Raw genomic sequence first — 26,498 nt, forward strand, 5'->3', positions numbered from 1 at the left:
GCTTGGGTGAGCCTTTTCAATAATATGTGATTAATGTTTGTAGATGTAAAACTTGAGTCTAATATCGTGAAAAGACGTATCCAAGAACGGTTTTGATAAGATATAAAAAATAAGGAATGCAAAACGTTCCCCCCCCCCCTTAATGGCAAGGAGCACTATCCATCTTCGCAGCGATTTACTTCCATGATGCACTACTTTAAATAAATTCTGAAATATAAATGAAGTATTAAAATAGCAGTTATAATAAACAATGATATACATTTGATATAAGGTGGAATAATTTTTTATTTACTTAAAAATTCGACTTTTCTGTTAAATTTACAATACAGTACTTTGCCATTTTATAAGTTATAAGCTACTTTTACTCTGATTTACATAGATTCATTCTCATGCTGTGGTTAAAGTTTCATCTTCTTTCTGATCTATAATACAAAGTTTTCAACGTCTCTGAAAATTCACCTCATGTTGATTAATTGTTGAGCCACATAGACCTGCATGCACGCGCAGTTTCCAGCTCTCTCTTGGACACAGTACTGTACACAGTAGTTAGAGCCAATCGTTATTAGCAAACTTCCTGTCCGTTTACAGAGTAATCATGCACGCGATTACTTAAACAGGCATCGCCCATCGGCGTATCGACATCTCTGCAAGCTCCTCAGTATCGGATTTGAAGCTGGAATGTAATTCCAGGTTTCGGGAAATATGTCAACACGAATTAGATTTAAATGTTCCTGCAAAGTAAATACAACTCTCCACCGAATCTGGCATTTGTGGCATCCGTGCACCATATTAATCTGCAGCAGAGCGCGTTCTTTGGCCGAAATATTGCGCGCATCCTTGTGTCTAGCTAAATGTCTTAAATTTTCCTGAGGAAATGAGCTTTTCGTGTCAATACTATATTAAGAAATGAATTATAGATCTTTCTGTGCACGGAGAAACTCAGTCTTCAGGCTGTGAAAACTGCAGTTCATACTCAAACTATTGCGATGACGTGAACTACTCAAAAAGTATTATTCTTTTCCTGAGTCGCCTGTTTTTGCTATTTTGAATTGTTCATTCCCTGTGAAATAACACAGTACAATTCAATCATTATTATCCATGAGAAAAGTTACGAGCAGTTAAAACTTGTTAAGAAAAATACAATTCCTTATCAGCAAGTAAAAGACTGTTCAAATAAAGTAGAGCGTCATTAATCCGAACTAATCGGGACCGGTTGTAGTTCGGACTTCCGATTTTTTCGGATTTTCGAATTTACCAAAAGTACAGTTCTGGAGACTAAAAAAAAAAGTTTAGGAAGTTTAGAAATAAAAACACTTGTTGTACTTACGTATTTTTATTCTTATGTAACAAAACAAATGGAACTTTCAGCCATAATAACACTTATGTATAGGCATAGGCCTTTAATGAAAATAATTACTTATTTTTTGCTGCACCTTTTTGAACTTCGTTTCTTTGATCTTTGTTGCCAGATCTCTCACTCTTTTCAGCAAGAATAGTTGAGTTAGACAGTATTCAGCTTGTTTCCCGTACCTAGTCCTCGTGGGTAGCATAGTTGGTAGAATCACCGTAATTCCCACCTTGGGTTTAAAAGCCCTGAGTTCGAGTCCCGTCAGTGACGGGAGGAATTTTTATGGGCCTCTTTCACAACGTTTCTGAATTAGTCGGTCTTAGGCGAGGATAGCATCGTTTTTCTCCTTGAAACTCGGATTTTTCGCTCAGAAAACAGAAAATCGACTACAGAACACGCAATTTACAGACAGTATACACGGAGCAATATGGCCTTAGTTGTTGATACTCCCAGCACCCAACTACTAAACAACAAACAGCATCTTCGAGGGATGGGTCATTTGCTGTTCTCATAGTTTTTCTCTCTTTTTTTTTTTTTTTGCACCGTCATCTGAATCAAGTCAAGTTTCGTTGCGAACTTTAATATTTTTTCCTTGTTGTTTTTCATTTATGTTATGGTTGTCTTTCCCACCTCGTAACATCTTGCTAACGAAGACTCGCTTTCTCGAGAACTGTTGAAAGTTTATTTAAAATCTCAATATTTGATTCCATTATTAAAAATTTCCGCTTTCTTTTAAAAGAAGACCATAACTTCAGTACAGTAAAATAAAACTCTGTAAATGTTCAGAATCTCTTCATTCCTATATCTAAACTTCGTAAACATTTTACTCCGTATCTCACTTGCGCGTATTCTGTTAGTTGCAATTTTTGCTTGCCGTGTTCTTTGTTATTGTTTCTTTTGTTACTGTTTTAGATTTAACAACCCCCCCCCCCAAAAAAAAAAGAAAAAAAAAAGTCAGTGAACAGAAATATCAGATTACAAAGTGTTATGTTTAGTTAGTACTGTATGTATATTAATTAAGCTATGTACGTAAGCGTAAATTTATTTTTATTTTGCTAACCTGCGGATAATATTCTTCCGATTTTCACTTATCGTTTAATTTTGTTAATTGGTAAGGTAAAATAAAAGTATAAATTTGTGCTTTATATCTTCATTTTTATAGCCTGTGGATAATATACCTCCGATTTTCACTATCACAATCACGTTTGCGAATTGTGCCTCATCGATGATTTATCGAACATTTGCTAGTAGAGATAAGGATGTCATCTTTTTTTTTTTTTTTCTCTCTCCTCCCCAGAAAGTTGGGTTTTTTAATAGCAGGCAAGCAGTTGACTACAGAATACACGCAGTTTAGAGACACAGTATACTGTCGCCTCTTTAATCTTAATTGCTCTGACGTTTAACACGCGCCAGTACAGGCACACAGTAAATAATGATACACATTTAAGTGTAAAACCGTATTTAATACTAAATTTAAACAGTTTCCTCAATCTTTTCTATATCCATTTATATACCTGACACGTCACAATGAATATACTTGCTGTGGTGTCACCACACGAAGAAGACTATACTGCTTATAAGCAAGCATTAATTGATAATCGGTGTGCTCCAGAAGAACTGAATGAGGACGAACTTCAGAAGAAACACACTTGGAATGAGTCTGACTTTGGGGGGAGCTGACAAATTTGCCGTGAACACTTGTTACTTTGACTTTATTCAGGCCGCCGTAGCCTAGTGGTCAGGCGCGCGGGTGCATAAGTACACGTGCCTTGAGTGACCGGGGTTCAAGCCCGTGACTACTGAATACGGTGCTGTTTCTTGTATTCTGTCTATCTTGTGAACTCCTCTGACCGTTTGGTCGACCCGAAGTATAAACAGAAAATTTATTTATTTATGTATTAACTTGGAAAGCCGACAATTGACGTCCGAAGGAGGACGTGTTTGGAAAGACAGACTGTCCGGCTTAAATCCGGATATATGGCAACCATACAGTGGTTTCCAACCTTTTTTTTAAATAAGGCATCCCTACTCAATTTTCTGCCTGTTAGATCCGATTCTCTCTCTCTCTCTCTCTCTCTCTCTCTCTCTCTCTCTCTCTCTCTCTCTCTCTCCCTATATATATATATATATATTGTATATGCAATGTAAGCAAGTGACTTTCTAGTCACTTGTTTACTTTACAGTGGCACGTGTCATTACTGTCAATGATATATAGCACATTCTCAACTAGAATGAAGGGTGTCATTATCCCTTTTTATAAGTCATTGGTGAGACTGCATTTATAATAGTTTAATATTATAGAGGGTATAGAAGCCACACTTGAAGAAAGACATAGAACTTCTAGAAAAGATTCAAGGACTAGCATCTAACTTGGCCATGGGTGATAATTGATGTTGTTATGAAAACTGCTTAAAAGATGCTGACTGCAAAACTCGGCAATTAGATATTCTGGGGTTGGGGTGGGGGGGGGGTCGATAGAGGTGTATAAGGCTCTGAAGAGAATCAGTAAAATGAACAAGAGAAGTATTTTCTGTGATATTCATGAGATTCAGCCTTCTGCAACTCCCCAAAATTTTTAATTTGGTGAGTAATAGAAGGGTGAATCCCATGCAGTTTATGCAGCCTGTTGTTTAGATCACCGAAATGTTCGAGGCAGAGAGTTTAGAGCAAAGTTGGTTAGACACTTTTTGTGTGATTGAGAAGGTATGAAGGTTAGAAAGTTTTTCTCCCCCTTTTTTGGCAGATGCAAAAACGTCCTTCACCTTTTATCGTTTAGGAATTATAATACTAATACAGTAAACCCTCGATAATCCGGATTAATTAGGGGAGAGGTCATCCGGATTAGTGAAGCAAAAGATAGCCTTAAAAGAACAAAAACCTAGAACATAAATATGTAAGTGGGAAATTTAATAAATAAAATATAGGTAGTGCTGATGAAAATACATAAAAAATATCACTGTTAAAACTATAAAAAGAATACATACATTTATCCATCTATCAATGAATAAATGTATTGTCTTTTTATACCTTTATCAGGTGGTCAGGCGCGCGGGTGCATAAGTACACGTGCCTTGAGTGACCGTGGTTCAAGCCCGTGACTACTGAATACGGTGCTGTTTCTTGTAATCTGTCTATCTTGTGAACTCCTCTGACCGTTTGGTCGTCCCGGAGTATAAACAGAAAATTTATTTATTTATTTTAGCGCTGGCGTCGCATACCAACGCCACTTGATTGTTTCTGTGAATACGACTTAAATACAGCTTCTTCCAGTAACACTTCTTTTGACTTTTTTAATGTCTGTCTATTTGATACACTGCTTTTTTCACTTCCCACGTCGAATTTTAAAGCAAATGTCTTTATAGATTCTTTTTGTTTTTTAATATCTGACACAGTCTGTTGGCCAATACCAAATTCTTCAGCATTTTTTTTTTCCAGGAACACCATTTTCAAGTTGTTCTATCGCTTTGAGCTTGTTAATGATTGTTAAAGTAAAGTTTTGTTTTTATTTCACTTTTTAATTAGTTAGAATAATCCATATATAACCCATAATTATATGAAATTATGGGTTTTATAAAACGTAAAAAGAAGTACGCGAATGAAACAATATAAGCAATAACATCCGTCCCACTCAGTCAACAACGATACTGAATCTCTGTGCGCAGTCAGAGCGATTCATCTGCCTTCCTAAATCCCGTGTGTCTTTCAAAGTGCTCAATTGTGAACAGAATTTTTCATATTTCGATCCGGATTATCCGACATCCGGGTTAACTATAACCGGATTAGCGAGGGTTTGCTGTACTAATAAAGAGTATTTTCTTTTGCAGGTGTAGTTCACAAATGAGATGCGTCCGTGACTCATCGTTCACTAATTGGGAAATCTTTTTTTTTTTAATTGAATACTCCAAGCTATATACACCGTGATGCTATTAACACCAGCACAAGGTTATAGGATCCCCCTTTGACAGCTTAACATATGAGGGGCATTTGAAAGTTCGTGGCCTTCGTACGAAAAGTCAGTGGTACAATGTTAAAAATTTCTGCACATAATACTCTAGTAATAATCTACCAAGTTTAATACAGTTTCAATAAGATCTCTTTCAATTACAGGTCCCGAAGTCAACCAAGTTATGTAAATGAGGAAAGACGGACAAAAATCAGTCACCGTGTAGTTAGCTAATATTTTGGAAAAAAGAGACTAACGCTAAAGGCAATTTATGAGGATATGGTTACAACACTAGGGGGGGGGCTGCCCATTCCTATTCATAGGTTAAGTATCATTACTCTCTATAGTATATAGAATTGGATGAGGGGATTCAGCCTTCTATTACTCCCCAAGTTGCAGAAGGCTGAATCTCATCTTAAGAATTGGGCAGCAGAATTTAAAGGAGGGAGGGAGAGCCTGGAAGAGAACCTGCAAGTCCATCACTCAAGAAGTTGTTGATCATGTCTATGATCTGATGATGAATGATCAACGAATGACAGTTCGGTACATTGTCAGCGTCTTGGGCATCTCATCTGAACGTGTGTGCCATACAATAAACAGTTTCTTGCTAAGAAAAATGTGTCATCACAATGGGCTCTAAATTTGTTGCAGCAGATCAAAAACGCACAAGAGTTGTCAAGTCGAGTGAGCAGTTGCATCGTTTTCAAGCAGATCTAGCAAATTTCCGAAAGTTTTGTGACCATATATGAGTTGTTGGTCTATCGCTTTCAGCCAGAGACAAAGTAGTATTCAAAACAGTGGAAGTACAGCTCTTCTATCCCCCCCCCTCGAAACAAAGCCAAGTCGATTCTGCTGGCGGTGATGGCATCGGTTTTTTAGGATGCTAGTGGATTACCTGACGTAGCCCAGTGGTCAGGAGCGAGAGTGCATAGCACGCGTTCCTTGAGTGGACCGGGGTTTAAGCCCGTGACTACTAAATACGATAAATATTTGTATTGACGATTTATTGTAAACTCTACTGACTTGGTTGTCGTGCCGGAGTATAAACAGAAAATTTATTTTTATTTTTATCTTCAGAAAGGCCAGACAATCAGAGGGCATATTACGCAGATCTCGTTGGGCATTTGTGTGAAGGCATCAAAGACAAGCGTCGAGGAAAACTCAGCAAAGGTGCCTTGTTATACCAGAACAACGCGCCCTCTCACAAGTGTCATTGCCATAGCTACACTGCATGAGTGCGGCTCTGAACTCTTGGACTATGCTCCATATTTATCTGATCTGGCACCACCTGACTTTAACCTTCCTGATTTGAAAAAATATCTTGCTGGCATCCATTTTCCAACCGACAGTGACGTCTTTGCTGGAGTGGATTCATTCCTGGATGCCCAAGAGAAAACTTACTTCGCAGATCGAATCAACGCATCGCAGCATCGGTGGCAAAAAGTGTATTGACTATAAAGGGAACTATGTTCAAAAGTAACATGTTACCAGACTCCTCAAATAAACCCTCCATACTCAGGTCACAAACTTTTCAATCGCCCCTGGTACTAGGAGGGGAAAGGAATTGTAAGGTACAATAAGTAGTAAATTACAGTTATTTGGTACATAGTGATTCATCTTATCGGAATGAACTAAACTAAAATAAGCGACACTGGTATACCACTAAAGATTAAGCTGTTTTATTGAAAACGTTTTAATTAAAATGAACACTTCAATAGAAAGGCGTAAACAGTTTCGCGATGTTTCGAGAAGACTGTTTGATTTGGATAAGCAGGGTGGACTGGACCCTGGATGGATGCTGACTGAATTCTTGGAACTAACCTTTGGAATTCTACAGTTCCAAAGGTTAGTTTCAAGAATTAAGTTATAACAGTTATAACGATTAACGGTTTTTCGTTATCAGTTTACTAAATATATCAATCATGAATTATTACTATTTAATGATTATATTAATCATAACAGAAACGTTAAATACATGTTATCATTTTGTTATTACAGAAATAAATAAAATACATTACAAAAATGTTGAATACATACTACTGTGATCTAATGTACATGCGACTATTTGTTTATTCGCCGATCTTCTGTAATTTTATTAAATCACAGAAGATCCGTGAAATATGCTGCGTTTTAATATTTATTGAAAATCCAGGCGGAATAAGTAAAATATTACAAAAATTCTTACATTTCAATTTCTATCTTGTTAAGGCTATGCGCATTTTCATATGTAGTTAGAAATTAATAAAATTCCCTTGAAATTCTGCAGTTAGTTAACCATTAAAACGTATACCATTTATTTTTACTTGCATGTAGATTGGGGTTGCTGAACTGTTTTTGGAGGCTGAATTTCTGTGTATCAAAATATTTTCACTTCAAGAATCCACAGTTCTTCCACCCTGTCTTGCTTCCTTAGACGGTGCTATATTTACTGACCAGCGTAGTGAAGACCTATATCGATTCATGGCCTACCTCTATAGTTCGCTTCAAATTCCACAATTTTGTTGTATTTATGTTGCAGTGACAACAGTTACTTCTTGAGCGTTCTCGCTCCATTCGAAAGATTTTGTAACCTAATATCGTGTCTAAACATCGGAAGCCCTACTTTACATTGGCGTCTGCCAGGAGATCATCCGGATTTGGCTGTCGGAAGTGCGGACTTAAAGTGGGCCCTTGTGGAAAGAGACCGTGACAGTAAATGGAGCCAGCCTACTTGGCATTCAAACTGGGTTTGCAGAATTCAGCGCGGAATGTTTGATGTCTAGAGCACTATCATTAATTTTATATAAGGAGAGATCGCATGTATGTATGAGCGGAGGGTGTTGTCGTTCAAAATTTGTAAAGACTGAAACCTAAGTTTTTCAAATATTCTGAAAAATGGATAAATTATAAAAAGCTTTGGGACTAACGTAGAATAATTCATCGCTACATGTAGGAAGGAAATTCCAACAGTTCAATAATGTAACACTTTTTTTTTTTTAATGGAAAGTGTACAAAATAGTAGGAGTAGTGGTTGGTTGTGATGGCAAATGGCGCAAGGAAGCAAGCTTATACAGTCTTAGCAAAAAAAAGGGGGGGGGGGTCATCTGCCCATCCCCTTTAAAGCCTTAAAACAATTCGGTCACATCTCCTAGTAAATGGAAAACATCGCCTAGTTTTCAAGCTCAGCAATTTGCAGAACCGAAGCTGGATTCATTTTTGGCAGTATTGTACATCTTTGCGCGTCGCTTCGAAACTTATCGCTTCTTTTGAAATTAAACTTACTATTTTTCTAACTGACTGGAAACATTAGATATCTGGAATTGCATTTCACTTAAACAACAAAAACCGGAAACGAAAATTTCATTTTAGGACTCAGCTTTAGTACATTAAATCAAATCTTATTTTCATCTACGAGGAAAAAAGAACAAAAAAACTTCTTGAAGAGTAATGTAGTAGGAAAGGGAGGGAGATGCTTGTCTACACTAATTGGCTCAAGGTATATTGATAATCCTGTCAATCGTCTGAGAGGTAATAGGAAATGTCAGTGGATGGCCTGGGTAGTCTAAAAATTACTTGACCGCTGGTATCGTCAGCGAATGAAATAACAAGCAGCATTAGCACGTGATAATGGACAGAAACTTGCTTCTATGGCCGTTATTACAATCTGTTGTTTCGGTTATGTGGGATCCTTTCGCCGCACGAACGTTACATTGCAATTACTGGCAACATCAGAGAAGACAACCGCAGATAATCGAGAAAAGATTTGCGGTCTCAGAACGAAAAGATAACCTTAGAAATAAAAGTAATTTGGGCCACTCAGAAAATAGATTAACACTTGTGTGAATTATTTTTTAATGCGGCAAATTTTTGGATTGTGTTTTTTCCCTCTCCTCCTTCATATCTTTTTCGCGTTGACAGTTTGGCCCTGCAGCCCTTTAAGCTGCAGTTTATTTGTTTAATCCTCCTCTCTTTTAGGAAATCTTTATTTTTACAACAACAATACCTTGTGTATATTGCAATATGGTTTTTCACGGCAACAAGGCCAGAACCAACGTAACATAAAAAATGACAACCTCTGTGGTAGGGCCCACATCTAGATAGGGGCATACCGTGCCAAGTGGAGAGGAGGTGAACATATAAATAATATTAAAATAATTATGATTAAATGACATTATAAAATAAATACAATACAAAAACTACAAAGTGTAAACATTATATAGAGCTTTACTTAAGCTCAAATACACAGGCATCAATCCCCAATGGGTAGGAGGAAAACAGAAGCATAGAGAATGTTAATATTAGTGGACTCACCCTTGACGATCCAGGAAATGGCGTGGAGCAAATATTTTTTCCTTTTTGGAGTAGGCATGACAAAATAAAAGTAGAAGGTATTGTTTATTAGCTATCCTCGAATCTTCCCATGCTGTTGCTACAACCGGTGCCAAATTGCTAGCAGCTATTAGCTGATTTTTAGTGATGGAGATTGTTGCCAGTACCTCATGCTGAAATGCACTTGGTGGTATGGATAGATCATTGTGGGATTCTTATAGGATAACAATGAATTTGCAACATAATCAAGCCAGCTATCCTGATTCAAGTTGTTGATTCTTGTAGGAGGTTTCTTTTTTTTTTTTTAATATTAATTAAGGGTTCTATCAGAGTTTTTTTGATGGTGTGAGACTTAAAGTGATAGGAACTAGCACATGACTTGGAGTACGCAATTCTGTCATTTATATTATGGGACTGCTTTTTGTCATTTATATTATGGGATGGTAATTTTTTTCTCCACTTCATAGTGCTCTCACACAGACGAGGAGATCCAGTAGGTCGCTTCAATACATTTGGAAACACTGAGAAAGTTCGGGCTGATTATAGTACCAGTTGTGGTATAGCTTTCTATGCCAATGGTTTATAGTGGAAGGTGAACAAAGATAAGGCTAGGATCTTGATCTGGCTGGAAGGCAGTTTTTGGAGAGAGGTCCGTGATACATGGCATAGAGGTCAGGATGAGGTCAAGCTGATTATCACCCCTAGTGGGAAGGTCATTATTTATTCAGTTTATTGCTTTTTAACAAGCTGCAGTTCGGTGAGAAAGGAGATTCTTATGATTAGCTGAGGTGGCAGGTTAACCTTCTCCATTGACTAGGTGGGATGGTGATGACTGAAGCTAGTTTATCCCGTTTGAGACGTCATAGATTATATAGGTTGATGGCACACGAGGAATGCAGATCACAATAATATAAATGAGAGTTCCGTGGCATGAGTGAGAATAAGAGATAAAGTTCATAATACAGTGTTTGGTTGAATGTCTCCATGACTTATTCAAAAAGTAGTGTTTTGAATAAGATGGCTGAACAACTTTTTTCTCCGATCTCTTGATTTAAATAGGAAGGTATAACCAGCTGGGATAGCAACAGAGAAAAATTCCTGTTCACAGTCGAGCCAGGCCTTGGTGACACACAGCATATCAGTGTTGCCAACGAGGAGTATTTGGTCGACAGTATCAAGCTTATTACGCAAGCTTCTCACATTCAGGTCTATCATTCTAAAAGTGGGGAGCGAAGCGGTTGTGACGATTGAATGCAGATGGTATCATAGTTAGCACAAGCTAACTATGATACCATCTGAGGACGAGGAGGTGCATCTGTGAGAAATCTTTTGGAATAGGCAGCTCTCTGATAATATCAAGAGCATCAGCACATGAAAAGGAGATTTTACCTCAAAAGAGAAAGTGGGCGTGATGTCTGATTCTAGAATTGCCGACTTTCGTTACAATGGGAAGAGTCTGCACAAGTGTTGAGTCGGCTGACTTCTGGTTGAACGTAAGCTGAACCACGATGGAGCTTTGGTTGGGATCAGCGGGCGTTGACACGAATAGGCGAATTAGGGCTCAAAAAAAAAAAAAACAAAACATAATAATAAATAAAAAAAACATAATAATAAATTTATTATTATTATGTTTTAACAGTGGGTAACATAATAATGTTACCCACTCATGACACTGATTCTCCTGGCGGGCAGCCGAGTGCGTATAAGTACCATCCTCCCGAGTGAATGAAAAAGGCCTTGGTAATCTGTCAATGACACGAGGAATTTTTGTTGGTCTTTGCATGGTAACTCTAGAGCCGCTCTTGAAACTACCGCAAATTTTATTCTTCAGGATCTCTACGATTGGACTGTTACCAATAAGCTTAAAATCAGCTTGTCAAAAACAGAGATGACCCTTGGCTCAAAGTTGGATATCTCTCCGCTTTCGTTGGTTAAGATCAACAATATTCATCTCCCCATAGTTAAAGAGAACAAGCTTCTAAGAGTGGTAACTGATTGCAGTCTCAATTTTATTCTTCACTTGACAAACTTGCCATCTAAAATATGTAGATTTACTGGTGCAATTGTTAGGGTGTTCCGTGTTGAATGGGGTCTCTCTCTAGAAAAACTTCAAGGATCTGTTACAATGCAGTTTTCCTCCCTCTGGTCATGTATTCTGCCGATGCGTGGTTTCACAGGGCACGGCTCAATCACTTGAAATCTAAACTCGCCTCCTTGCAAAGAACCACCTTGCGATGTATAGTTAAGGCATGCAGGACAGTCTCGGCACAAGCTCTGCAGGTACTGGCCGGAACATTACCTTTAGACTTGCAGGTTACTTATAGAGGATTTTTATACAGACTGAAAAACAGATTGAGACTGAATTTCTGGGAATAACCATCAACCTTCAAGATGATACTAAAAGAAAAAGAAGGAGACTGTGGAATGAGTTAGTTAATATCCGGCAGTCTCGATGGGATACAGATCCCGTTGGTGCAACAACGAGAAAATTTATACCACGTTTCATTTCTCCTGGATAAACGTGTTCAGTTGTAGTTCTGCATGGATATATTCATGTCTTACTTGATGACAGGACATGGATCGATGAACTAGAGCATTTTTAGGTTCAATTTATCTCAAACAGATCTATGTTCGTGTGAATCACCAGAAAGTTGAGATCACATCTTGTTTCATTGCTTCCTATATGATGATCTTAGACTTTCTCTTATCATCATCTTGTTTCATTGCTTCCTATATGATGATCTTAGACTTTCTCTTTATGCATTTACTAATTTTCTACCTGGACAGGAGTCGTTTCTGCTTCAAAGCTCGGAGTCATATCAGATTTCGCTCAAGGCGTATTTCTGCGAAGTCCTTCAGTGTCGACAGTCTCAACAGGATACAGCACAATGGCCCTGTTGATGCATAGTTGGTTAGATATCCTTTAAACTTGTTGAATATGTAAACTCAAATCCCCAAGAAGTATTAATTTTCCCTCTGGATTAAGCCCGAAGACAAAACTAAATGTTTTTTTATTTTATTTAATTTATTATTAATTTTTTTCAGCGTCACCGTTTTTTTTTTTTTTTTTTTTTTTTTTTACGCAGCACCACTACCTTTTTTCTTTCTTTTATTTACTTATTTTTGATTATTTATTTTATTTTATTTATTTTTTAAATCTTATTTTATTATATATATTTTGATTTTCTTTTATTTCATTTTTATTCATTTCTTTTCCAGCACCATGGGTGGTTTTTTTTTTTTTTCCCTCTGGAATGGGCTCCCCCAGAGGATCCTGGCCCACCTTCTGGCAATACCAGTTGGACCAGAGTCTCTTTTGAGATAATACGTACTTTAAATGGACTGGCCCACCTTCCCGTAGTGTGGACGAGTACCCAGAATCATCTCTCCAGGTAACTGATGCTTCTGGGTAGCCCAGCGGGCAGAACAGAACAACACAATACACTCAAACCTACACCAAATACATTTCTGGCCCTTTTATAGTGGTACTATTCTTCACAGAGATACGGGGTTGAACTGACTTTCGAGGAGCCGCTATTTACATATACACATGGTCTTTGCATGGTTGCATTTTTCTCCAGAAAACTCGGATTTTTCGTCCAGGAAACAGGCAAATCGACCACAGAACGCGTGCAGTTTACATACATCATATATACGAACAGTCTGGTCGAGTCTTTTAGGCTACGGAGTCGAAATATTGAATTGTAAAGAGCAGCTTTTCTCCTTTCGAATCAACCCCTGGCTTTATGGCCGTGAAGGGCAATAAAGATTCTCTCTCTCTCTAAATATAAAATCAAGAAATGTCACTTAACTGCACTGGTTTCTATGAAGTAAACAAACTGCACCATAAACGATTCCTTGAATTTAGTCTCTGTTACTCTTTTCCCAAACGAAGGGTTATCCGGATTTATTCCTTCTTGGAACCATAATAAAAGCGATATTAACTGAAGAGTAAGAATGTTTAGGGTATATCATCATTTATTCCTTCTTTCGAATCATAAAAAAGCGATATTAGCAAGTATGCATTTCAAACAGGAGCGCTGTAGATGTTGCAAAGGGCATGGCACATCATAGGATTGGCATGTGACCAGAAGAAAAATCGGGATATAAACGGAGTGTTACAACTGGAGATTTACTACATTAGTATTCTGCTGACACGCATTTAATACATGTTTGATTATTTGGATGTGTGTTTTTTTCTTCTTTTTCTTCGTTGGTGACCGTTTGGCCGCCCCTGTACTAGCAGTCTCATTTCGTGTGTACATACGTGCGAGTGACGGGCTGGTGCTTGCTTGGTTTGATTGATTACTTAAGTTATTTGTGAGGAGGCACTGGTCGGAAATCCAATTTTGTTTTAACGAAAGCACTAAAACGAGAAATTCTCAGGATATTTGCCCCTACGCAAGTTAATTGGATTAGAAACTAATGGGTAATGGAAAAATAAATTTCCCATTTGTTGTAATTATTAAATGCAAGTGTTCAGCAACATATAACAGACATTGTGATGGAGGAGAACACAAATGAAAGTTTCACTGACTGTTTAAGCGTTCCGAGCACAGACTACACACCGAAAATAATCCCACGTCCTGAAATTTAGACAGCTTGGTTAGCCATTTAACACTTTTATTGCTAACTTAACGGAATGTGTAGAATTTAGCCACATGCCCAGATTTAACATAATGTTGTCTAGCAAGTGAACCGCGAAGACCAATAGCGTGTGCTCTGTCTTCTGTTGATAAAGTTAAGGTTGTTGCAATATTTATTTCGTCTTCTTTCTCCGCCACATGATTGTAATCAAATTCTAATAATTTCCAAGAAATATTTTAGCTGTAAATTGTGTTTCTCTAGCTTAATTTCTGTTTTTCAACAAACCTTCTCCTTTAAGTCTTCCTGTATTCCGGAAATTGTCTTGTAAAATAATGATTGCTTCAGAGCTCTTAATATTTGATTCTTGATGCGGTCAAGTGTATTACTGGTGTCGAGATTTACTCACCTGCTCCCTTCTCCATCCCCAAAAGAAGTGCAAAAATATTTTAGCCTTTGTATTCTTTGTATCCCGAATTTTAGGGGTACTTTTTGTACTGCTGGCTTCTATTTTTATAAACATCCTTTTCTTTCAAAGATTTTAGAAATGCCTCAATTTTATGATAGTTGGTTCTAGCGATAGCCTGTAAGGCATTAAGAAAAATGTACATTTGTTGAAAATGTGTGATGAATCTGAATTAAATTAATTAACCTATGGATTTATGCCAGCAAATTGAGGGTGATAGGCAATTATTTGCCTGAAAATGTACCTGTTACTGCTTTAAGTATTAGAAATTTAAGAAACACTAAAACGAGATACATTACCAAATTTTGGGTAGTTTTGGGAATTATGTTAACAGTTCCAATAAGTGTAACCAGAGAAAAGAAATTTTAGCAAACTAATGCTTATCAAAACATAACTGCGATGATCATTGTCAGGCCCTCGATTTTGCGGACTAATTGGGGAAAGGGGTGTCCGCTATTGCCAAAAGTACGTTAAATCGAATGTATTTTAAATATATATATATTAATGACGAACTTACAATGTACAGGATGTATTAAAATGTTATTATAATGTATAAGCATGAAAAAAATATTGTTATAATGCATATTGAGTAATTTTTACACCCCACTAAAACATCTGTTAAAAATATAAAAATAAATTTACGACAGGAACCAAACTTTATTTTGATTAAACACGTCAAAATCTATAAAATGTAACTAATGGAGTGTTTCCACCACTTTTTTTAAAAATTTTTTCCCCTTAAAGTTCACACAAAGTTGTTTTCAATGTGAACATTAGTTTTTTTTTTTTTGTTTTTTTTTTTTTCATTTAAATCCATTTTAGAGGGAAAAATATTTTAAAATTCTTAAATTCCATTGAATAAAAAAACAAAAAAAAAAGTTAAAAAAAGATGCATAATATTCAATATTAATATTAACTTAATTGAAAGAGTCACGATTTTCAGAGTCAGAAACAACTGTCGTATGGAGGGAGAGGTGTTAATTCCTTGCTGGTAGAGGGTTCTGGTGAAACAGGTCCAGTTGATGAAGTGGTCTTGAAGAAATCAAGCTTCAGTTGCCTTATACCTTGGTGCTGCTTCCTTATTACTGTAGCTCGAAATTCTCTAAATGTTCATAATAAGGAAGCTGTAGGCGTTAATTTTTTTTTTTTTTTTTTTGGTAGATATTGCTTGTACTGGCTGATCAAAGCCAACTTAGGTTTACCTATAACAATTCACAGGAGCACTACCGTGTAATGGCTACTGTCCTACTTTATTTTAAATCTTTTAGGGCATCTGACTGCAGGGAAAACTCCAGGTCCTTTCAGTATACAGAGTAGGGTAAAAACAAAATTTACTCCCGACACACGTTAATATCAAGGAAAAATTTAATATAATAATATTGTTAGGTCTAAATCTTACATATCACCTTATAAGACAAAATACTCATCAGTTAACACAGACATATAAAATACAGTCTCCTTGAGTAACATGAACATTTCTACATCTAGACTTTGCAAGAGGGTATTCACAGTTATTAAAAGGTTACTTGTACATACCAAATACAATTCAAACTACATATTTCATCTCCAAGAAAAACACCTACAATCTGAATATTAAACACCTCTCTATAAAGATTTAATATTTTATCCTTTACAATAGTCTTATGAACACATTATTTCCCAGGAACACTGAATGCCTTCAGGGAGTTCCAGTTGATACTAAATCTTTCTAGTCCAAATAAATTTAGAGCAGGGGACATTATAAAGGAAAATTGGTAACTTACTTTCCTGATCAGCTTGATAAAAGTTCCTCGCAAATTAATCTGTCCTGTACATCAGAACAGATTAATTTGCTCGCCTCTGGTGTTACAGGATCCTATTTTCATGCTCCTTTTCCTCGAAACCCTTTCTCCAGCAACTTTAGGCTTTTTTCCCCCCCATCTAGCGGTTTTCCCTTCCTCACAATTTTACTCCATTACTCCAAAAAATCTTCCACACGTGCAACTTATACACAACTCCTTCACTGCATGCCACCTGACACTTGTACACAACGAAAAAAGGCAAAAGACGCCTCAAATTCGCGCCCTTCTCCTTTTATATCTCTATACCGTTCCCTTATTTTTCTCTAATCCTTTTTCGAGGAAAACGGTCTTGACCTACTCAGGGTCAAAGTTCTCTTTCTTTTCTGGGAATTTCTCCTTGCCTTCCCGCACCTTCTTAACCATTTATTAACCGTTCCTATTTTTAATGAATTAAATATTTGCTAAATGAAACTGTAACATTCCAAAGTTATATGTATATATATATATTTTTTTTCATTAATATTAAGCTAAAGCTTACAAAACACATCACGATCTGATGACGATTCAATATAATGTATGATATCATCATATGTTGTCTTATAACAGACAATTTAGGATGAGGTGCAACTGATTCTTCGTCTTTGTCATCATCATCGTCCTCTTGTACTCCATGATCTCTTCCTCAATCTCTTTCCGCAATCTCTCCCTCAGAAAAAATTTTATAGCCCGGATCACCTTCATCATTTTCGAGCCACTGTTCCACATCATTCTCAGTTGCATTTTTGTTGCCGGCCCTCAGAAGAGTGTCCCGAATATTAGACGCCTCACCTCCCTCAAAGCCTATTTCAGGTTCTACGTCATACAGCAATTTCTTCCAAGCATTGGCCAAGGTAGTAAGTAAACTTCATATCTTTCCATGCAGCTGCTAAGTTGAAGATAGCAGATCTGATGTTGTATGCATGTAAATTTTGCAGTTTCCTGGTGCCTCACGCACCTTCTTCTTCCGCGTCTTCTGTTTCTTCCAAAACAACCATCACCTCTTCCAAAAACGTCTTATACAACCTCTTACATGCAACGATTACACCCTGATCCATCGGCTGTATCAGTGAAGTAGTGTTAGGAGGCAGAAAAACACATTTAATTCTCCCATCCCTGCTAACTAACTTCTCAGCATTAGGGTGAGCAGGTGCGTTATCTAGCAGTAAAACAGCCTTTATTTCATTAGAAGGAATTTTCAGCACATCTCTGTGATAGCGTCGCACATCAGACAGATGTTCGACTGCGAAATGATATACTGTTGTCGCAAAGTTGGATTTTACGGATATAATAATAATTAATTTTACTGATTTTAAATCAAAGAAAAGAATATATTAAGCAGAATTTTTCGATGCTAAATAAAAATATGTCCGTACGAAATAAAAACATAAATAAATTCTTCTTCTTCTTCTTCTTCTTCTTCGCCTTTTCCCGCGTTATATGGGATCGGCATTCAATGTTCCCAATTCACACTTTACATCCTCTTCTCCTCTAGTTGGATTAACTTCTTAACCGGAACACATCTATTGGTTTTGGCATAGTTTTTACGACTGGATGCCCTTCCTGACGTCAACCCTCATCATTTATCCTAGCTTGGGATTTAAGCTGCCGATCTACTAAATCTGCCGCAGCCATATAAATGGAGTAGCTCTTATTCAGTGATGAAGCTTCCTCGTGATGTAAATGAATAAATAAATAAATAAATATTTAAATTCTTGTTTTAACTTTTTATTACAGACAGTTTTAATGTAATATGATGAAATCTAATGTGTAACATAAATTCTTTAAGATATTGTAATATCACAATTAAAATTATGCTAAATATCCTTGTCTTTCTTTCCCCCTCGTAATTTGTCTAAACCAAAAAAGAATTCATTATCACAATAAAAGAGCCTTCTTAAACTTTTTTTTTTTTTTTTTTGTAATTGGCAGAGGGTCACCAAAATTTTTCAGGCAGGCGTAATGCTTCAGACGTAGTGCAGTGAATTGGTTATTTTAATTATTGACTAAGGGTAACGGGTGTGTACTTGATTCACAGAGATTTGTTCACTCAGCGTTCTTTTATGAGTACAGTATTAGATAGAAATCGAGCGTTGAGTGTCGAACAACGTAACTACAAAATTTAATTTTTTTTAGATAACTTTAGTTTTACTTTATACAAATAACAATGTATATCATGCCATAGAACTGTATCTCTCTGGCACTTTACCTGTTAGCTTGGGCTGTAAGTACATTTCCGCTAAATTAATTAAGAAAATGCCAAATGACTTTTTCTTGGTTAATTACAAAAACATTGACTACAATATGATTTTGTAGTTAACACTAAACCCTCGAAATATAACTTAATGTATATTACAATGCAAAATCCTCTGCAAATATTGCATATAATGTTTACGTTTGTGAACATTTCGGGTAGCCCCGGACATTACTGAGATCTAACTTTTGATAATGGATGACAGGTAGTTCACTGTCTCGGGTGCCCGTTTGAAAACTTTGGGGACAGTGCGTTTAACCGTCTAGTAATTTTAGTTTTTTCCCTGTTCTGTTTGGCAGACTCCAGTAAAATATAACAGCTATTTGTGCCGTACAAGGTATTTATAAAATAATAGTAATTTTAGTAATTTCTTCTATAGTATTACCTGGCAGCACAGTATTACTATGTACAATCCAAATGGACTTGTTCAGAAAGAAATTACAGTAAAATGCCCGACTTCTTGTAGTCTTTTAATTCACTCAGGCAGGCTTAATGCTTGTTTTAACTACTTTCTAGGCAGTTTTAATGTAATATGATGAAATCTAATGTGTAACATAAATTCTTTAAGCATTTTTTAATAATTATTCTAATTTTTGATAATGTGAATATTTGATTACTGCACTTATGGTCGTAAATTAGGATGCATTTGGAGTATTAAAAGTTTATATCGACCCCCTCTTCAGCATTCAAGTACATTGAAACGGCATGCACATTTTCAGCAACAAACGTTCCCTAACAGAAACATTTATTGTTAGAAGTTGTATATGCCATCATATTGTCAAATTAAACAGCTTATGAATTGTTTATCAGAATATGTTCTGAGAAACTTGTTTGGAACTTACAAATAGGTTTTCTGCCATCTTTCTCATGTTTGCACTCAGAGACGCAAAGAGCTGCGTATAAAGTATGTGTAATCATTGTTTGCAGCCACTGTTTATGCATTTCAAATCCACAAACACGTGTTTTTGCATGCAGTAGTGATTCACTTCCCAGATGTGCTTCCTCGTGCGAATCCTCTGACAGAAAGATAAGTCCTAAAGTTTCCCTGTCGAGAATTTTAAAGATGCAGAGCTCTGGAACTTAATGTGAATTTAACGCAACATTGTGAAAACAAAGCCATAAAATGCAGCGTTGGCTTGAAAACAGTAGAAAACGATACGAAAATTCGGCAAGAGCTAAGAATACATGAATGGCAACGAAATGAGGAACTGCTCAGATTCCAAATACGCGAAGAAACACAGAGAGAGAGAGAGAGAGAGAGAGAGAGACTTCTAATACAACTCGTGGCCGTTATTCAGTCGAACGCGTGGCATAAACCATATAAAACATCAGTGACAGATCCTATGCCGTTAAAAGGGCAGACGACGAAATATAGCCCAGGCTAGCGGCGCCTAGTGTGGTATTGAATACCATTATCCTGCTGCGTAATGCGAAAACTGCAGACAAATAACTCGGTCGTGCATCATATCGCAATGGACCGTCTTTGCTCTTATCCTCTCGTCTGCTATGCAAATGTCGACGCTTTCAGTGGCTGTCAAAACCATCCACTGCAACTTCTAAATTAATTGTTACATCCGGGACTTGAGAAACAGAAAGATATTCTGCGGTGACAAATGGCCACTCCTGCTCGACGTTAAGTACAGCCACTTCTGCGTGGTTCTAAACATAAATGTCCGATGGAAAAGTAACTATTGGTTTTGATGTAATGAATCCTTTTCTTTTCTCCGTTAGTAACTACTCATCTACGAAAGTAATACATTTTTTGTTTTTATTTAGTTTTTAGGGGAAGAAATTCTCTATGAGTTATTTTTATTTTATTGTGAGATCAGTAAAAGCTATAATGAAAAACCTCTGATTTGTTACTACTCTAGTTGAGACTTCTGCTTTGATCAGTTGGCTTTACAGTTAGGGCTCATCCAAGAATGTTTTAAGGTAGTTTCCAATCTTTTTAAGTAACACCACTAGAAGTGGTTACGCAGGATGGATATGCCTCTTCTTAAGACGAATCATCTTTAAGTGCTTATTTTTTGGTTCTAATTAATGACTAATGTTCTGCAAGGGTGCGAGGGGAAGAACAGACTGTGAAAATAGTTTAACCCCTCTTCATCAACAAGAGATCATTCACATTTGGTTGCAGTCTTGTTTTTGGAAATCTTTGGAAGCAATGAATGGTACAGTATATGCCCCCCTCCCCCAAGTTACGTAGAGTGCAGGTACTCTGCGACATACTGTTGAAGCTTCTCGTTGGCTGTGAACACATAGAAAGTAGTTGACCAGTGCAACTTGTCGGTATGCGAAGCGGAGAACAGCTGCTTTCTATGTGTTCATAGCCAGTGAGAAGCTGTTGCTGCTGGTTTCCGATAAGCGCTACTGCATTCTACGTGTACACATTCTAAGGAAGGACAACTATTTCAAAAGGCAGCTTGAACCTTTTATACCATTTATTGAATGTCATCACGATTCAATTGATTATATGCAAAATTGCATGTAATCTGATGAATGGTAAATTAAACCGACTTAAATCAGTGCCTTTCATGAGACTTTATTTTTATAAGTCTTTATTTTCCTGTGGCATAAAACAAGGATGTAAATATTTCAGCGTAGCTGAAATATTTACAAACAGGTTAAGAACTTTCTTAGCTCATATTTGAAAAGATAACTATTGATACCTTTTGGCATATCTCATCTTGTGAGTTAATATCATCACTGGACTGTCAGATGTGCGTGAGGTGCCTGGCCCCCACCAATGAAGCGGAAGGCCGGCCACCTCATTAAGTATGTAATGCCACCCACAGACAGCTTGCTAATAAGTAACATCATTATGCTTCGATTTCTTATGTTAGCGGTTTAAACTCCAGGTGGCGTCCTTAGCTATCATCATTGGAACAATTCGATGACAAACCTCAGGGACCATATTAAGGCATATTAATTGAAATGCATGGTTAGCAATGCATTTTATAATATGTACATAGATTTTTTTTACTTAATGTGTAGATTACTCATACGCTGCTTTCTACATCCAAAATCACTTGTCAGAATAGGGTATTTTTTCCCTCTTTTCTTTTTATTTATTTTTTTTGACTTATTGGCCCAGTTTGATGGGTTTAAATTCCATCATGATACTACACGAATTAGGTCTCTTCAATTGGCGATATGTGTCGGACTACGGAGTAGGGTTTCTACTGCTGCTTATTTCGGGTTTTACAGCCACAATACTTTATATGTCTTATGACTACACCGTCACACTTGTGCAATAACGTATAATAAAGAACAAATATCATACCATAATTGGGTAGTCAGAACTCACTCTGCTGTTCAGTGGCGTTACTATGGTTGGTGTCACCCAGTGCCGTAACTCATGGTGTCACTCCCATGGACCTCCTCCCGTACCAGACCATACAGAATCCTTAGTAATGTTTTTTGTGCTAATGTTACTCGTAAATCGTAATTCCCGTATATCACCGAATTTAATGGCATTAGTAGTGACATAAACAACTAGCAAAATTCAAATTACATCTTTAAATTACAATATCATACGCACAGCCTAAATGTATTTACATTTACTTAGTTTCATGTGGTTAAAGTGAAAATTCGGTAAGAAAACACATAGAATTCGAAGTAAAAAAGTTTAAGAACTACATCAAAATTATGTTCATTTTAACATTAAGCTTTACCGTTACATCAGATACATTAATGGATTAGGTTTGCATAATCAATAATGGACCAAATAATGTAGAAGTTCTAGACAAATGCATATGGAAATATACTCATAAATGAAATAATACCAAAAAAATAAACACGAACAAATACACAAGCATTTCAGCACTTAGTGAACATCTCGACTAAATCAGAACTTTCCTTTTCTGGCCTTCAAAGCTGCGAACTTGTGAGTCACTTCATCAAAATCAATGTCTTTCGCCAACTCACTTTCAATTGATGATATCGCAAGATCGGAAAGCCTTGACTGTCCCATGGTAGATCGAAAATAGTTCTTTATAAGTTTCAGCTTTGAAAAGCCCCTCTCACATGAAGCCACAGACACACAGATCGTCAGAAATAATTTTAGACTTAGTGAAAGGGTTGGGAGAGATTCTACGAAGTTCCATTCAGCTATGAATGTCAAAACGTCTAATATTGGCCAATCTTTGGCTTCTTCCAGATTAATCTCTGCTGCTTTCAGGCGCCTTCTCCGCCTTGGTATTTCTATTAAAAGCGCACTCTTGGATACCTTATCATAGAAAGTGGTCAATTTTGGAATGGACACCTTTAACTCTTCTTCAGTGGCAGATATGAGACTCTTCGCTTGAACAGCCTCAAACATGGCTGCTACTTCCTTGATGGTTCTTGGTTTGATCTGGAGTTCAGGATGAAAGCGCTCAATGCACTGAAGCATCGCCCTCTTATTTTCTTCTTGCAGAGTGAGTCCAGCATCGCTTGCTTGCTCCCTCTGCCATCCTCTTCTTGAACCTGGTTCTTCTCTCTACTGCAGTTCCATATTCGTATGATTTTAAAAGCGCCTGTTCAATTGCATGCTCCTCGTGCAGAAAAAGTCTTAGCGCCTCTAGCTTTGTCACCACCTTGTCGAGAGTTAAGCCCTTAGTCTGTAGGTAGTGCTGTGTAAGATTAACTTCCTGAAGTACATCACACCAGAAGTACAGGCAGCACAGAAAATTGAAATCACAGACAGCAGGCAAAAGACCTTGTGCTGCACCTCTTGTGTCCAAATTTTCATGTGGATCACAAAGAGCTTCAATCGCCGCCACAAACTTATCGAACTTTTCTTTAACTTGCTTAACTGCAGAATGATGAGCACTCCAGCGTGTTGTTGATAGCCTTTTCACTGACAATTAACACATCCCATCGATGGGTGGAAACAGCAAAGAACGAAAACATTGTCTCAATAGTTCCAAAAAATGTTACACATGATGCATTTTCAGCAAAAGAGTACTGACCGCACAAGTTAAGCAAATGGTCCACACATCCATTAAAAATAGCTTTCTTGTTTTTTCCCTTAATGGCTTGTACACCTCCATGGATTTCAACCATAGTGGTAGCATTATCGTAACCTTGAGCGCAGCACATCATTATGTACAGTCCATCATTTTTCCAGATTTTTAAGAATGTCAGAACTGAGGTCAGCAGCTTTTTTCCCCTTTGAAGAGAAAAATCCTAGAAATACTTCTTTCACTTCAACTTTCTTATTGTTGATTTTTACATATCTGATCACGTCGGACATCTGGTCAGTATGTGATATGTCAGGTGTGCTGTTGAACATGATCCCAAAGTACTTCGCAGACTTTGTCCATGACAAGCATCTCCTTCACATGATTTGCAAGGGCACTTATAAACTCATTCTAAGTTTTTGGTGCAAGATAAGAGACTGATACTTTAAGTTTACATGTGCTCTGCTTTAATATCATTAGGTGCTCTTTCAGCAGTGGTTCATATTTTGAAAGCATCTCAGCCATCTCAAGAAAATTCCCTTTATTCAATGAAGATTCATCTTTCTTGTGGCCACGGAATGCCAGATTCTGTTTGGCAAGAAACAATGTGATATCAAGCAATCTGTGTAAGTTGTCCCTCCAATTTTTCATCTCCATTTCCATCAAAGCAATAGTTTCGGTGTCAATGGTTTTGTGCAGCCTAAGTCCTGCTGCCAATGTTTTCCACTTTTCAAGGCAACGTAGGCGTTCTTCGGATGTCTTATAGTTATGCACTTTCGGACTCAGTTTCCACCACATCTGAAACCCAGTCATAAATTTGGATGTCGTATATGTAGCACTAACGTCAAACGGTCGGAAGCAAAAACAGTATAACTTCTCGCTGACAAGTGAGTAAACCATCCATGATCGCAGATTTTTCTCGCCATTTGGCATCATCATGTAAACCCACTCTTTTGAAAGCTGGCGAACATCTTGCCTTGTCGCAACACTAAAAGGCCCATCTTTGTTCTGGAAAGAAGCACTTCCCCTTTTGATGATTTCAACCCGAAAATGTTCTGGAACTGGTATCTCCTAGAAAGAAACATCACATAAAATCTGCAAATCTTTCTCCTTAACGCCACACATATCATTTATAGTATCATAGCTAGAGTCACTTTCAGCACTCTCTTCTGCTTCAAATTCTTCCATTTCCACTCCTTGTCCTGCTTCAAATTCTGCCATTTCTGTTCCTGCTCTTCTGCAGAATGCATAGCATCAGAAGAATTAGCTTTATCAATTGGAGACTGACGAGCAGTGTCTTTTGATGAACCCTGGCCATCATCCGGTCTTTTGACATATTGAAGCATGGATCCAGCTAGTCTTTTGAGTGATTTATTTCTTGCCTCTTTTGCTTTCCTTTGCTGGCATCCACTTGACCTCTTTGATCTATGCACTCCATAGATCAAAGATAGAATATCCCTGCACAATAAAAAAAGAGACATTTAAATTATAATATATCTAAATCACCACTCTTATACCACGTGGAGTTTTAATATATTTTATTTAGGTGTTGCCTAAACTAATATATATTTTAGGTCTGAGCATCCGGCAGGAGATTCGGTCAGCAGCAAGGTCTGATGATGGGTATCGGCGAGATACCTGAAACGTTACTCAATGTATATTAGTTTAGGTAACACATAAATAAAATATATTAAAATTTCACGTGGTATAAGAGTGGTAATTTAGATATATTAATTTAAATGGATATAAACCACATGACATCCTTCCCTAACCATATTAAAAAAAGGGGGGGAAAAGGGACAAATTAGCAATATTTGGGGGGGGGGAGAACTTCTGCATAAAACCTCTGTTGTCTTTACTACGTCCGTCCGGCCATCCATCCATCTGTCCTCATATAACACTTCAACCCTCTCCCAATGAACGAATTTTCGTGAAAGTTTATATTTAACTCCTTTAGAATTTGTCGAGCATCTCGGATTTCATTAAAATCGGAAAATAGAAATTCCTCAATTATTATTTCTATTTTTTTATACCTTGATCAAATAGCTTATCTGTATACTATATATTTTACATGAAGAACTCGATATTATGTTTACTGTAGTGCGCTTTTTGGAGGAATGAACGGACAACATAGCGAATGCGCAGAAAGTTCATGATTTAAGCATTGAGCACATGAAAGTCGTTGCCTTTTGAAAGAACTTTTTATCATCAATCTACGAAATGTATAAATGATAAACCATGCTCTTTGGTTTGTTATATTAATCACAGCAGAACAGCAGAATACTTATATTTCATTTTTTTTATTTTATTAAATCAGAAAAAAAAAAAAAAAAAAAGCCGTGAAATACGATTTGAATGTCATTTTTGTAACATTTCGATATTTATTAAAATCGAGGAGGACGTGAGTAAAGCATTATAAAAATTTGGATGTGCACTGAAGTGAAAAAGAATTGCTTTTATATATTATTAATTAGTGAGTAATTAATTGGTAAATAATGAGTTAATTGGTTATCTTCATTTTTGGTAACAAATCCATAGTCAGAATGACTATGGATTTGTTACCAAATAAATAACAAATTATTTGTTACTAAATAAATAACATAACTATGGATTTGGTAACAAATCCATAGTCAGAATGACTATGGATTTGTTACCAAATCACAGAATTCAGATAATTAATCAGATAATGTGATTAATTAATCACAGAATTCAGATAATTAATCAGATAATTAATCAGATAATGTGATTAATTAATCACAGAATTCAGATAATTTAAGAAAAATAATCGAAATGCAACGCCCTGAGTGCATTACTTAACTTTTTGTGTAGTACCGT

At 36.8% G+C, this 26,498-nt stretch overlaps 1 protein-coding gene and 1 pseudogene across 1 annotated transcript in view; one reads left to right on the forward strand and one right to left on the reverse strand.

Annotated features, from left to right (window-relative positions):
* The window catches only part of LOC150079120 (docking protein 5-like), a 453,516-nt gene that overhangs the window by 24,299 nt on the left and 402,719 nt on the right, over positions 1 to 26,498 (forward strand). The window lies entirely within an intron of this gene.
* LOC150079121 (zinc finger MYM-type protein 1-like) lies at positions 23,512 to 24,884 on the reverse strand (annotated as a pseudogene).

This window comes from Mastigoproctus giganteus, chromosome 10 (assembly GCF_048544385.1).
Source record: "Mastigoproctus giganteus isolate SK-2022 chromosome 10, ASM4854438v1, whole genome shotgun sequence".
NCBI lineage: Eukaryota > Metazoa > Arthropoda > Arachnida > Uropygi > Thelyphonidae > Mastigoproctus > Mastigoproctus giganteus.